Source organism: Perna viridis, chromosome 2 (genome assembly GCF_037379345.1).
Source record: "Perna viridis isolate PV_CMFRI_1.1 ecotype Kerala chromosome 2, ASM3737934v1, whole genome shotgun sequence".
Taxonomy (NCBI): domain Eukaryota; kingdom Metazoa; phylum Mollusca; class Bivalvia; order Mytilida; family Mytilidae; genus Perna; species Perna viridis.
Window position 1 is genome coordinate 5,080,593 of NC_142446.1, and position 15,507 is coordinate 5,096,099.

Genomic DNA, 15,507 nt, shown 5'->3' on the forward strand with positions numbered 1-15,507 from the left:
TCTATGCAAAAGATGAGGTCATTTCAAACATTACCCACCTAATGAAAGATATACTCAACGTAAGCATTTGAATCATTGCAACAATACTTCAATTTCCTAGTTACAAAGTGCAAAATAGCTGGAGGCTGATATCTTTAGTTTGTTCTAGAGGTTGAAGGTATTAATCTTGTATTACATATTCTCAAAACATGGAGGCTAAAAATATAGTGCACTTTCTTTTTGCCTTTTCCTGTTTTTGTGTCTTGGCAAATGATTATCATTTTTCATCAGAAGCACAGGTATCATTTTTCATCAGAAGCACAGGGTAAATATCAAGCTATGACACAAAAGACTTGTTTTTGAGGAAAAGCAGTATTTTCATGAAAAATAATGCTTCAGGAAAGGGGTCTATTTTATGAACTCAAAATAAAAGTGAAAGTAGAAGAACCCGGCTAGCACAAACACGTAATAAAAATGTTTCAGAAACGTTTCCTTAAAAAGACTGAAAACATTTTTTTAGAAATGTTTTAAAACGTAAAAATGTATAGTTGCAGAAATGTTATAATAACGTTTTCAATAACCATTCACTATAATGTTATAACGTTTCCTTACAAAGACTGAAAGCATTTTTTAGAAATGTTTTTAAAACGTAAAAATGCATGGTTGCAGAAATGTAATAATAACGTTTTCAACAACAATTCACTATAATGATATTATAATGTTTTTCAATAACATTTTTTTTTCAAAACAATCTAAATTATGAATAATTTAATACGAATATTGCATACACATACAACAGGTTAAACATGAGATAAGAAATTTTGTAGAGTTCTCTATATTGCGTAGATGTAGCAACAAACTAAACGAAATTTCTAAAATAGGTTTTGTCAGTTCACTTATTCATCTTCAGGCATCTCAAGCAGTGTCCATTTCCGTTCTTTGGTTTCCTGAAAAACAGATGTACATGACTAATGGTATAGTCACGATATACATACCTACAGTACAGTAAAGGAAATAAATTATACATACTCTCAATTACATATTACTTGATTGTTTTGCAACAAATGTATGTATCAATCATGGAAAAACCATTGTCTGCTAGATTAAAACCTGCTGTTTTGTATCAAGATTTTATTTGTACTTTGAAAAACAATGAATTGAGTTTTTAAGCTGAAATTGTGGTGAGCAGAGCTATGCACACCTTTAAAATATATGTCCTCTTCAAACAGGAAATGGATATCCATGGAACCAAACTTCATACATGTGTTCTATAATTAAAACTTCATTAAAGTTCAGCTAAAACAGAGGTGGATCCAATAGAGGCCCAGGGTCCCCCTCATATTTGAAAAAAAAATAATTTGATTTTATAGAAAATTAATGATACTACCAATAGTGAGCCCCCTCAAAGGCCATATTTCCCCCCACCTTTTCGAAGTTTGTGGATCAGCTACTGGTTTATGTAAAACAGTAATTGCATATTGCGGTCAAATGAATGAACAGATACACTAAAAGACTAACAAATGCCATGATCACTTGTCATGGTCCAATCAGATTCTCATCACTATGTAAAACTTACCTTGAAAAAAAAATTAATCATCTTGGTTTATTGGGAACATTAAATAATTATGTATGAGCTTCTTTTGTAATCCTTATTCCCTGCAAAAGAGAGAGATCATGTGTATAAAAAAAGATAAATTAAAAATGATAAGCATTATATACTCAAAACCCAATTTTGACAATATGTGTAGTGTAAATGTTTCAAAGTTTCTGCCAATTTGGCTTTCCATAAATGCCGGACATGAAGTAATGTTATAAATTATAAAAATAACTTGCAAAGTTTCAAAATAAATGTCCTGGTCAGATTCAATGCAAGATATCAACCTAAGTACTCATAATCATACAATATTCATACAACCATCATGACGATAAAAATGGTTTAAACATACATCTTCAATGCAAAACTGTTGAAAGAGTAATCAAGGGAACCAATGTTAGCGTTAATCAAAAGAATGTAATCCAGGGACAAAGACCAGACATGGAAAACAGACATACACAACAAAAAACATAAAGTACCTAAAATCATACACATAAAGTAAAAAAACTCGGACTCCACTTAAAACTGTGAACGTGGACCAGGTGCACCGGTAAGGTAAGAGTCCTCTGCTTTTCTAGAAACACCCGCCGAGTTGCTCATAAAAAGTCAAGTCCGGGGTAGACGAAAGAGGAAAGGAAAACTATGACAAGTTGAACAAATCAGTTTTCATGGCGCACATGGATACACCGTAACGATCCACGAGTTCATGATGACGACCATAAAACTTCTGTAGTGATGACTTTAATCTTAACCCTGATCCAGAAGCCTATTTGTTAGAATTCTAGCGCGATACAAAAAGTCTGCGTAGTCTCGGCAAGCTCTTGCATAACGTATGAGTTGTGATATGAACGCTCCATACGCAGGTGCATAAGGGATGTTGCCAAAGATGAAAGAAAGTAGCATTACAAAAAGAAAATGAAAACAAAATCTGAAATCACTTGAGTGTTTGTCTTCAAAGCGTGATGTTGTCTAGTGACTGAGAAATTGTGAAATGACTAATTGACCAGCTGTGTTTATAAAACAAGGTTACACAGACTAGTAATTATTCAAAGTACTTTGGTATACAGTTTTTAACAATCTAATTACAAAGAATTGTACTTACATCTTGCTGGACAGATCCAGTTCTTTAAATCGTCTTCAAAATAGTGTGTGTTCCTTACACGCGAGTGTAGGATGGATTAATACGCACACTGATAAAGATTTGCTCTAACATATTCCAATAGCAGCATGTGGCACACCATTTACACTATTAACTTATTATTTCTATGGAGATGCCATCATCTATATATCTTCGATGTTGGTTAATTAAAAGACAAGGAATAGTAAACTGGGATGAGTTAATTGTAAATCAAATATGCATAACAAAATTAAGAAGACTAGTACTGCACGTACATGTATATTGTATGTGTATAATACATGTATCCTTGTTCGGTCATTTTTACTTTTTTTTTAAAAAAATGCTATGTAATTATATATAGCATCTATTGTCTTATATTGCAAGATTATCAGAATTTTAATTTCATGGCCTATTTATTTTTTATTCTATATTTGATATTTATGAGAAAATTGTTTTTTAAATATGTAATTTAAAATAGTTTAGAAACATGTTTTAAATTCGTTTTAAAATGTTATTAAACGTTTATATAAATATAAAAATAATATATTAAAATGTTTTTTCTACAACTATTTATTGAGCATTTCAGAAAACCGTGTTAAAACCATATCAGGGAATGTTTAAACTTGTTTGAAAGGAATGAAAAATAGATCCAAAAACATTACAGTGACATATTATTCAAACATTTCAAAAACATTTCAATAAACAGTTCTGAAAACCTTTTTTCAAACTTAAACGTTAAAATATTTCAAAAACGTTATCAAAACATTTTTGAAAAAAAAATCAAAATGTTTAAAAGGATTTTAAAATGTTCTGTTGAAAATGTTTTTGCAAACTACCGATAATTCTAAATGAAATATTTCGAAAAATGTTCGTGCTACATGGGAAGTTCGATCTGTTCTGGTGCCTTTTTTTTCTAAAATGGACCTAAGAATTATTTTCGACATTTCCTTAATAGAAAAACATGGTCAAAAGTTTGAATCTCATGAAAAATCATGAAAATTTATGGTATACTATAGAAACCTATGGGGCAAATAATACAAGACTGAGACCTGAACACTTGCTTGGAGTTATTTCAATTTACATCATCATCACTTTGAAGCTTGGATAACTGGAGTCATTCAAACGTTCTAGTGACTTTCTATCCCTTACCCCAGGTCATAGTTAATCTGTATAAAATCATGAAATATCATATTCGACGTCTGTAAATAATAGGATAATTAATGGAAGGAGTGAATAACCAAATATGATCACGAGAACTAAAGAAAACGCCCTGATTTAACCAGTTGCGGAACTTGTTACACGCACGAGTTAAATCTCCACGCGTTATTGGAGTAGTGTATTTTGGTTTTCCACAATAGCCAGTTGATTATCCTACTAATTATATAAATTGTCAGTAATTTAAAGATTTGTCCAACAAAATATTTAGATTCTGTGGACGGCGGAACTTCATGCTAACGGGATAAAGTCCGAGAGTGAAATTACCAAATCTATTCCACATGTGGTTTATTGAAAATTTTTACATTACAAAAAAGAACATTCGATTGATTGCTGCCATATAATAAGCACGTGATAATAAGGCTTGTTAAAGATTTTCAACCGTCCTATTCTCGAGGCAGACCTTACTTTCATTGTATTTACTATGCTGTTCTGCTTTTTTTTCGGTTGAGGACATTCACGCTTAACGAAAGATACACCATGTGGCCATGCATTTTTTTTAAATATGTTTTGTTAAAACGCCTATAATTCTAAATGATTGTTCAACCTGAATGTACACTACACACTTTTGACCAGCATGGGCTATCAAAACTCGTTAGTAAAAAAATAAAAAAATAAATGTTATCTTTTAAAACAAATATTTAAGAAGAAAACAAATCTGAAAATGTTTAAACTAAGTTTGTTCGATCTATAGAGGAGACATTTTCAGTGTGTTATAAAAATACCATCACTGCATCACGATCAGAAGTAATATAGATGTCCTGCTATCAAGAGCGTAGACCAAGTCTCTGATGAAACTTGTGAGATGACATGATAAACAATCCAACAGTGGTTGCAGTAGAACATTACTTAAATTGATCAGTTGTTGAGATAGTTTAGCTATTCATCGAGTAATCTGGCTTTGTTTTATATTGTCTGCTTGTTTGCTGTGTATCAAAAAGTGTGTGTAGATTTTCATATATACTGATCAACTTTAATGTATCCAAATCCATTGCTTTTTGTAAATTCCTGTGAGAAGTCTGGATTTTATCATCTCTTTCTGAACATCTTAGTTATACTCTTCCAGCAAACATGCCGTTTTCTTATATTCAAAATGTTAGGTACTTATATGATTTTTATCCATTTCTTCCTCCATATACTGTCAGTTTTGTCGCGCGTTAACATCATCCAGTTCTTATTTGGATTTCAAATTATCTCATAGGCGTTTAGTAAGCCGTATGAAAACAATATGTGGTTTGATGAATCAGCTGTTAGAGTTGTCATCTTTGGGAGCATCTTGTCTAATAACCAATATAAATTCAAGTATCCTTAAATTACACCAATTATTTAATGAACAATCTGTTCGACCGATTTTGCTACCAGGAGGGTGTAGATTGCAGCATCAAAATGTCCTCTGCGGAAGAGACAAGAGCTGCTTGAAAATATTTCCTTTGAAAGCATTACATCGTCCGATTGTCGTCAAGCCTAAAACTTGTTATTTTGTTTCTCTGTATTCTCTTTTCGAAATAATTCCAAATTGTCCCTTTCTAGCATGATTATCCTGTTTGGAGAGGGTACATAACATTTAAAAAAAATATTAGTATCTTCATATTTTTACGGCCAAATTTGTTAATGATTATTGTGAGTTCAGATTTTGTAACAAGTTGAATTCCAATATCATCATATGCACAAAGGAGGCGTGTGGTTTTCGAATACAACTGTACTATTTCATCCCTTCAGTCCCTGCGTATGGAATTTCATATCACATCTTATACGTTATTCCAGAGCTTGTGTAACTGCAGACTTTTCGTATCGCGCTAGGACTTTACAGGCTTCTGGAATAGGGTAGGGTTATGTTGCTACAAGATTGAAGTCATCACTACAGAAGTTTTATAGTCGCCATCATGAACTCGTGGATCGTTATGGTGCATCCATCTGCGCCATGAAAACTGATTTGTTCATCGTGTCATAGTTTTCCTTTCCTTTTTCGTCTACTCCGGACTAGACTTTTTATGAGCAACTCGGCGGGTGTTTCTAGAAAAGCAGAGAACGCTTACCCTATCGGTGCAGCTGGTCCATGCTCCCAGTTTTCAGTGAAGTCCGAGTTGCTCCGAGTTTGCTTTTGTTACTTTGTATGTATGATTTTAGTTACTTAATGTTCTATGTTGTGCATGTCTGTTTTCCACGTTTGGTCTTTGTCCTTGGTTTACTTGATTTCCGCTAGAACCTTGATTCCCTTGATTACTCTTTAAAATCAACTACAAGATCCAAAGGTTTGTTAGTTCTATGTCGTTTTGTCTGGAATAGATGTATAAGCTTTAATGAAGTAGATCGTCGATTGTTAATAAGTTTGAATAAATCACTGTTTCTGATCTCTCTCTGCTGCACTCATAATTTCATGGTGTAGTTTTTTTTTATTGCAGTTTGTTACTGTTGAATTGTTCTCTGTCGACTCTCCTTTATTCATGGTGTTTACACATAGTTAATATTATTTTTTTGCTGTATAATAACCCGCCTTTTCATATGAAATGTGCTTTCTTGGAGTCAATTACATTACATATTTGGCCAATGTTTGTTTCCATTTGTAATTTTTGTTGCATTTTGGACTCTTCTTTCTTGGTGGATAACATCCATTGGCAAGGCCGCTTCTTCTAGAGTAGTTTTAAGCTAATTAGTTGGTTAATCAATGCCAAATGGTCCGTAGTGATCTTTAGGTTTTTGCTCGATTAATAATTTGTATTGATTTTTATTGGCCTTCTTCCAGTTGAATTTTGCTTGTAGCTTACACTTGTATTGCTTCAATTGCCGTTTTAGGTTAATATTAGGTTCAGCACTGACTGCATAATGATTAGAAACATCTATCAGTACTTTGAGGTTTTGTAGTTCTCCCTCGTCTCCATCCTTTTTTTAATAATATTGTTGCGCCCTCAGGTGTGTGTAGGTATATTTTAAGTACAAATGTATAGTTAAGTGGTATTTCACTGGTATCGTGGCCTTTGAATGTATTTCCATATACTTGTTCTTAATACACAACTCAACAGAATTTCAACTTATAAATAACATTTATTAACCTCTCAGGAGTCAATAATTTAATACATACAATATATAATGTTAAAACCCTACCACTGAACCCTAAAGTATAAAAGGAGGTTCCCCCAACAAAAAATATGATACGGGCTGCTAGGTTCTATAGGATATGTCAAAATCAGATCGTAGTAAAAATATTTACTACTAAAAATACAGGGGCGTACTACGGGTGTTGTTCTCCTGGCGAGCTGGTAGCGCTCAGTGGTCAAAATGTAGTCACACTATCAACAGTCAACGTAATATCTTTTCGTCATGTATGTACCATGCAACTGTGTTATGACCACGAACCATGTATTTTATTACAATAAATGATTGAATTTGGATTTGACATCGGTTATGCTATCTGTTATGCTCCAAACAGAATACTACCTAACCCTTAGATGCGGTATATATACAGTTAATCGGTTGCCGTCCAAATGTCATTCATTTTTAGCACTGTTTCATCCGGTAAAGTACACTCTTTTTCATTGAATATGGTCTTCACTCCCAAAGGTATAAGCCTTCTCTGGTAGCGAGACTTTCCATATCCAGCGATATCAATAAGGGAGTTGAAGGTTTTGGCTAGGGGATGACTCATATATTTAGAGGGAGCTCCAGCAAAAAAAAAAACCCTTAGATCCAAACAAAGATGCTCATTCATTCTGTTTCTATCAACCCCGACCACAGGTATTTGGGGTTGTCACTTATTGGTTGACAAAATGCAATCCAGTGGAGATGATAGTGATTTCAGAGACATAATTCTGGGTTGCCTTTCTCTACTCTTTTTAGACAGATCTAGGGGTTGCTTTTGAATTTGACTTATGGGTTATTCTGGGATTTGACTAGGAGATTTGGTCTGAGGTTTCGCCATCATGGTCAAATCTAAGGGTTTGAAACTTGTGGACACACAAAGTGAGATATCGGCACAATTGGATCAACTTTGCATGTAGCATAGGTGGAACTTTTGTAATCGGTGGTAAAGGATGGACCGGGGATGGTAAAACTTCAGTTTCCACACTCAACAACCTCCTCATTAGTGAAGGAGTGGTAGGTTCATTAAAGAAATCTGCAAAGTCAGGCATGTCCTTGTTGTAGGTTTCAATTAAATTCTTAAGGTCGGCATCTGAATTCCAGCTTGGGGTAGGTAATTTTGTAGGTTTATGTTTTTGAACTAAGTTGGGAATAACAATGGACTGCAATACATGTTCTATTCTAGGGGTTTCAGCAGGCCTAAAGTGGGGAGCTTGATGCTGTCTAAGCCTGTTACTAACTTGAGTAGAACAAATCCAGTTGCCCACATTAACTAGACATCTAAGTCTTGACCCATGCATTCTGCCACAATGCTTATTAAGTTTTTGTCGTGTAGGGTACCGCATCCCCCAATCTTGGCATTGGAACCACTCGGCACAATCATTGGGGGTCTCCTCAGAGTGACATCTCTTTCTCTTATTACCTCCTTGCTTTCTCGTCTACAATAAAAATTATACATCATTTTTATTATGGTAGTTCCAGCATTCACAGGTGAATACTCCACCACTGTAATAATTCAGGTCAACATATAAATAACATTGTACATACATGTATATATATATATATATATATATATATATATATATATATATATATATATATATATATATATATATATATATATTTGCGACGTAACTTGCAAAACCGAAAATACCATATACTTTCTCCAGTGCCGATGTGGTATGCAGTACGTTGGCGAAACAAAACAACCTTTCAACAGGCGTGTATGAATGGTCATCTCAGTGACTACAAATGCAAACCAGATCTCCCTCTAAGTCGCCATCTTAGATCTGCCGAACACACCCAGGAGGATCTCCACAATATTGTTGTGACGATCATAGAACATAATAAAAACTGGTCAAAATGTGAAAGAGTATCTCGAGAAAGCTTTTGGATGAAGAAATTGCAAACAACGTCTCCAGATGGAATTAACGAGAAAAAATAATTCATTTTTAGGTCTTGGTCTAAGGCTGGTACAGCACTACTTGCTATACATCAATACGCCGTACTACTATATTTGGACTTTTTATTTTTTTTAAATTGTTTTCCACAGTTAATTGTAACTTTGATAAAAAGACCCTCCTTGTTATTTTCATTCAGGCTCCTCATCAGTTGCTTATGTGAGCCTTTGATAAAGGTACAATCACCCACAGCGTACGCGATTCAGCTTCTGAATCTGTTTTGATCTTGAACTGTGTGAGTGTTATGCTCGTTAAGTTTTGTGAGTTTTATGCTCAGATAGTTTTATGAGTTTTATGCTGAGGAAGGATATTTGTTATCCGAAATATTCAATTTAAATTTTACCATCTTCTGGTGATGTTAAACATATTTAGACGTTTATATATATATATATATATATATATATATATATATATATATATATATATATAGGTCTGAAAAATTCCCAACGATGTAAGAACTGTCAAATTTGCGAAGCAATTTTTTGGTCGTTCCCTCCGCGGGACTCGAACTCGTACCGTTATGACATCTATGGTAACACCGCCTGCACTAAGTCCAGCGCCATTCGTGGTAATTGAATGTGTGAATTCAACAACTTCAAAACTGGTTCACAAAAACAAAAAAAGTTGTCAAAAACGTTATCTTGTATACGAACTAACCTTCCACATACAATTTCACAAACTTTAAAAAACATTTTCAAACCTTTACCTATAAGAATGGCAACATCTTTACTATTACAAATGCCATTACTGGCAAAAATCTCACCATCCCATACAGTTTTATCAATTTGAATATCATCATACAATTTATTAGTTCAAAATGTTTCTTGTAAACAAACAATGTCATATTTTCTTTCAATACATGATGCAAAAATACAATCCCTTTTATTTTTGTCACACAAACCATTACAATTAAGGCTAATGAAATTAAAAATAGCCATCATAAAACAAAAGTTTATAATTAATGACATATTCCACTCCATTGTTACTTCATTGATTTATTTTTAACATTTGACAATCTAGCTGCCTTTAAATAAGGCTTAATCTGAAATTCATTTAGTCTTTTGATACCCAAGTAAGATTTTTTCTTAACCACAACAGTAAACTCATCACCACTCATCCCCTGACAATCGCTTGTCAATGAATGATTGTCAATTTCAAAATTATCCAAAGTATCACATGTACTCTGGCTGACTCCTCCCTGGCTTTTAATTTCATCCTGAGAGGAGACAGTATTTTCTTTAATTAGACATATCATCACTACCTAAACATTTTTCTCAGACACATCAGACACATCATCTAATTCAACGAAATTAACATGGCTAATATCTACATCATTTGCAAGATTGTCATGGTCTATTTCTGTTTCTGCCTTTTCTTTATCCTCACCACATAACCACATCTTCAACGCCATGAACCATGTCACAAACATATCATCATCTAACACCTCAGAAACGTCATCACCATCCACTTCATGATTCCCTCCATCGTGACAAACACTGTCACATTCAATTCATCAGTACACTTGCTAGCAACACCATTTGGAACATCATCTGTGATATGGCTAGCAACACCATTATCAACTTTCGCTATAGGCTCAACAACAGCCTCCACAGTTGTATGGCTAGCATTGCCATTAGTGACAACATGACTGACATCATCACGACAACGGGAATGAAAACAACTGACATCATTTTCACATGTTCTAGTATTCTGTGCCCATTCATCATCCTCAAAAAACACTACTTGAACCATCATTTTCTGTATGAAACATTCTGTCACTTGAATGTTGAGTGTCATGATCCTTAAAGATGTCTGATTAGGAATCAGTTTGGAATTCTGTTAATGAATTACCCACGCCTGTCTTCCTAAAGGTCTCACACTTACAGTTCTCTTTCTTGTAAAAGCAGAATGAACACTTATTTTTCAAGCCCTTCCTACTAACATGACCTTGCTCGCCACATTCAAAACACTTGAAATCAGGACAATCTTTATATATGTGGTCCGGGTTAAAACACCCATGTCATACTCTTACTTGTTGATTGTGAATCACACGATAGTATGCAGTTTCTTTCTCATTCACTGAGAACTTTATCGAGTAGAGGGTGGATTTCATATTACGCGAAAGTTTTGCCTTAAAGACTCTTGTGCCATCGTAAATGTAGTTTTTCGACTTCACCTTATGTTTTTTAATTGGTGACACCCACCACTTCCACTTCAATTTTTGAAAATCATTCTATGATTTCAGCATCAATACCATACATACTCAAGTTGAGTATTGAAACATATCTGAAACTAATTCTAATTCAGTCACTTTAAATGTTTTACTACTGACTGATAAATCACCAAAAATTGGTTTCATCATCTGCCTCTCTCTAAATACAACTTCATATCCACAGCCCATTTTTGGCACACATGCTATTACACTTCCCGTACCACATTTCGATCCAATTTCAACAATTACTGAATCAAGTTCCACTTTCCCAAAACCTTCTAGCACACACGACATTAAAACAGTTTTCTCTTTTAAAAATTCATTTTCAATACTATAGAATTTTCTACTCGAACTTTCTGGTCCACTTCTTTCAAAGTTAGCCATTGGTTATCATATGGATCTCCGGAGAAGAAGCGGGCGCACCTTTCCTCCTTTTTTCCTGTTACAAAAGAGCAGGAAAAGGGGGTATAAACGAATATTTATATGGCAACTGTTATTACATAAAATAAAATATCATCAAACAATGTTCAGGAAATGTTTATGCACAAGAATACGGCAAGGAACTCACCAAAGAAAGAAAAAAATATGGGACATACTACATACAATACATCCAAAAACCGATCCAACGGCGCACTAACCAATTGTGCCAAAAACAAAGATAACAAAAGAGCGGAGGACTCGTAACATTGATTAACAACTGCTAAGTATTAACTTTGCCAGAGGCAAAACCAACTCAGGTCTGAAGATTCTTCAAATATCTTGTCACTTACTCGTAACATTAATTAACAACTGCTAAGTATTAACTTTGCCAGAGGCAAAACCAACTTGCAAAAGAAATAAAGTCTAGGGTGGTAAATGACTGCAAACAGCAAGTGCCTTTATATCAAGGATGTGCATGATAACGTAACTTTCTTGACAACCAATTAGATTCCTTTCATACAAAATTCCAAACAAATTTCTCAGTACACTCATAAATATTAACCAAACAGTACTAGAAAAGACTATAACTAAAATTTCGAAGAAACGCTAGTGACCGTGATTTAGATACTTACTTGCAACTATCAGTAGTATAGTGGACCATGCGATATAAAGCAATTGTGTTACCAGAGTTGCAGGAGATTTCAATACTGCGTTCTGTCCTTTAGATAGAAGTGGAAAAACTACGTTTTGTGCAGATAAATCTGTAAAATGTTTAACTAATTTGATGAATGATAAATGTTTATTTGATGTATGGAGAAATAGAAATATGAATGTCAAAATATTTTCCAGAAAACAGGTGGTTCAAGGTCTTTTAACACAAAGTAGGATTGATTATATTTTGGTATCTAGTAGTTTAAAACCACGTATAAGAAATGTTTTTATAGTGACACATGCTTTAGTGATCATAGCATTGTAAATATGAAACTTGATTTCTCTGAAGTTGAAAAAGGACTTGGTGTTTGGCTTTTTAATGAAACCTTTTTAGATGATTATGTTTATGTTGAAAAGATTAGACAAATTTTACTTGATGAAATTGGTTCTGATTTTTATTTGTCAAATCCACTTGTTTCGTGGGATAATTTGAAATATAGAGTAAAGAAAGTCAGCCAAATATATGGAAAAGAGAAACAAAAAGAATTAAATAGAGAGTATTTTAGGTTACAAAATAAGCTGCAAGAAATGTATGTGAAGTCAGCTTGTTTTATATCAATTGATCATGTAAAATATTTAGAATTGAAAAATGAATTAGAAAGTTTAGAAAAACACAAATGTAATGGTGCTATTATTAGATCAAAATGTCAGTATTAAATTGAAAGTGATAAGAATACAGCTTATTTCTTAAGTTTAGAGAAACATAGACAAAACAGAAATATAATATGTAATTTAAAAAATTGTGATGGTATTGTTGTCAATGATTCTGCTGAAATGTTAGATGTTGTACACAATTTTTATGAGAAACTTTTTTCTTGTGTGCAAACTGATCATGAGGCAATAGAGGAAATGTTAAACTGTGTTAACGTTAGTGTTGAAGATTGTGATATTGAAAACTATGATTGTGAAATTACTTGTGATGAAATTGAAACCTCTATAAAAGGCATGAAAAAGGGTAAAACACCTGGCCCTGATGGTCTTACTGTAGAATTTTATTTATACTTTTTAGTGAGTTGAAATCTGTATTGAAATATATTTATGACTGTATTGGAGAAAATAAAATTTTGTCAAGATCTATGAGATATGGAATGATTAACCTGATTTATAAGAATAGAGATGACAAGTCTGACTTGAAAAACTTCAGACCTATAACTTTGTTAAATGTTGATTATAAAATGTTAGCAAGAGTAATGGCCAGCAGATTTAAATTTGTATTGCCAAAGATTATATGACCAAATCAGAGTTGTTGTATTATTGGTAAAGATATTTCCGATACTACTGTAAGTATCAGAGATATTATAGAATTAGTAGAAATGGATGATTTGGAATGTTATTTGCTGAAACTTGATCAGGAAAAGGCATTTGACAGAGTTGGACATGACTACTTATTTTCTGTATTGCAGAAATTGGATTTGGGGAGAAATTCATTTCATGGATAAAGATATTTTATACTGACATTTTCAGCCATGTCAAATGCAATGGTTTTTTGTCGAAGTGTTTTCAATTAAAGGCTTTGTTATATGTGTTAGTTGCTGAACCCTTGAGTATTATGATTAAAAGGAATGATATAATTCATGGTATACAAATTCCCAATACATCTGGTGAGGAGAAAATATTTTCACATGCAGATGATACAACATTGATATTGTCTGACAAAAATTCAGTAAATGAGGCCTTTGGAGTTTTAAATTTGTATGAACAAGCATCTGGGGCAAAATTGAATAAAGATGAATCTGAAATTTTGGCATTGGGTACCGGAAAGATATCGAAACAAGAAATAGATGCTTGGAATATTAAAGAGTGTGATGGGGTTCTTCAGCTTTTAGGTATATGGATTGGCAAAGACAAAACCGTTTGTGATAATTTAAATTGGGATTGCAAAGTGCAATCTATTTCAAAATATTGATTTTTTGGAAAATGAGACATTTATCAATACAGGATAGAGTAATGGTTATAAATACATTGTTGATGAGTAAACTATGGTATGCTCTAATGGTGGTTAATATACCTGAGAAATACTATTTAGACATTAAAAAGATATATGTAGATTTTTTGTGGAATAATAAGCCCTCATTGGTTGCATATGATGTTATAATAAATAGAGATTTGAATGGTGGTTTAAATTTTCTAGATATATTTCACAAAATGTATGCTTTTAGACTTAAATTTTTAAGTCGATTGTTAGATATTGATTATAATGCACTTATTTTTTATCAAAAGTTCTAGATATGAATCTGGGTATGGAAATTCTATTTTGTGATTTTAATAATAGACAATTAGGTATTCTACCTGATGTTATATGCTTGGGGAAAGATTCGTACTCATATGGAAATTGATATAAATGTGAATAATGTATTTGATTTTCCATTGTTTTATAATCCAATGATAGTAAATGATGGGAAAATGTTGTATATTAAACCCTTTGTAGATGCAGGAATAGTTAAAATTAAAGACTTGGAATTTGAATGTAAAAAAGGTTTTTTGAAGAACAAATATGTACAGGATATAGTTTCGCTCAAAGGTTTCCTGAGTTAGTTGCTGATAGAATTGTTGATGTAGTTCAGTGTATTAAGCAGTGTATTCCAGAGCAGGTAAGAAGTTAGTTGAAGAAAATGCATATAGCTATAATAACCTGTTCTAAATGTAGTATATAATGATAATGGTAAAAAAATATTCATTACCTAGAAAGGCAAAATTTTTTTATGGTATGGTCTCAGAAACTAGTACAATAATGCCAAATGCTGTTGGATACTGGTATGAAGTATTTAGTGACTTTAATGTACAAAAGGTTCAAAATATTTTGAATTTTCCATTTTTACCTAGTGACTGTATTGAAACATCGTTTAAAATTTTCCATAGATCTTTATTTACGAAGGAGAGATTATTCAGATGTCATATTACTATAGATTCTTTGTGTCCAGTATGTTATGATGTACATGAAAATTTGGAACATCTTATAATTTCATGTAGATGTTTGACTAAATTCAACAACTTTTTGAATGATTTCCTACATAATATTTTGTGTAATAGCTCTACAAGATATGTCAATATGCTTGATTTTAATTTTCTATGTTATTTTGGATTAGCTGACAAAGATAAAAACAGTAACTATTATTTTGTTAATACTGTCTTAGCATTTAGAAAATTTTGTGTTGTGAAAAGGAGAAATATAGCTTCGAAAGATGAGAAAGTACTAGATATTCTAAATTATTTTAAGTCCGTA

At 32.9% G+C, this 15,507-nt stretch overlaps 1 long non-coding RNA gene across 1 annotated transcript; it reads right to left on the bottom strand.

The window, feature by feature from the left end:
* Positions 1-732: 732 nt before the first annotated feature.
* On the bottom strand, positions 733-2,812 carry LOC148623380 (uncharacterized). Its single transcript, XR_015920157.1, has 3 exons — positions 2,676-2,812; positions 1,556-1,635; positions 733-926 (listed from the first exon to the last, which is right to left on the bottom strand). It is a non-coding gene; the product is annotated as an uncharacterized LOC148623380 (long non-coding RNA).
* Between the last annotated feature and the right edge of the window lie 12,695 nt (positions 2,813-15,507).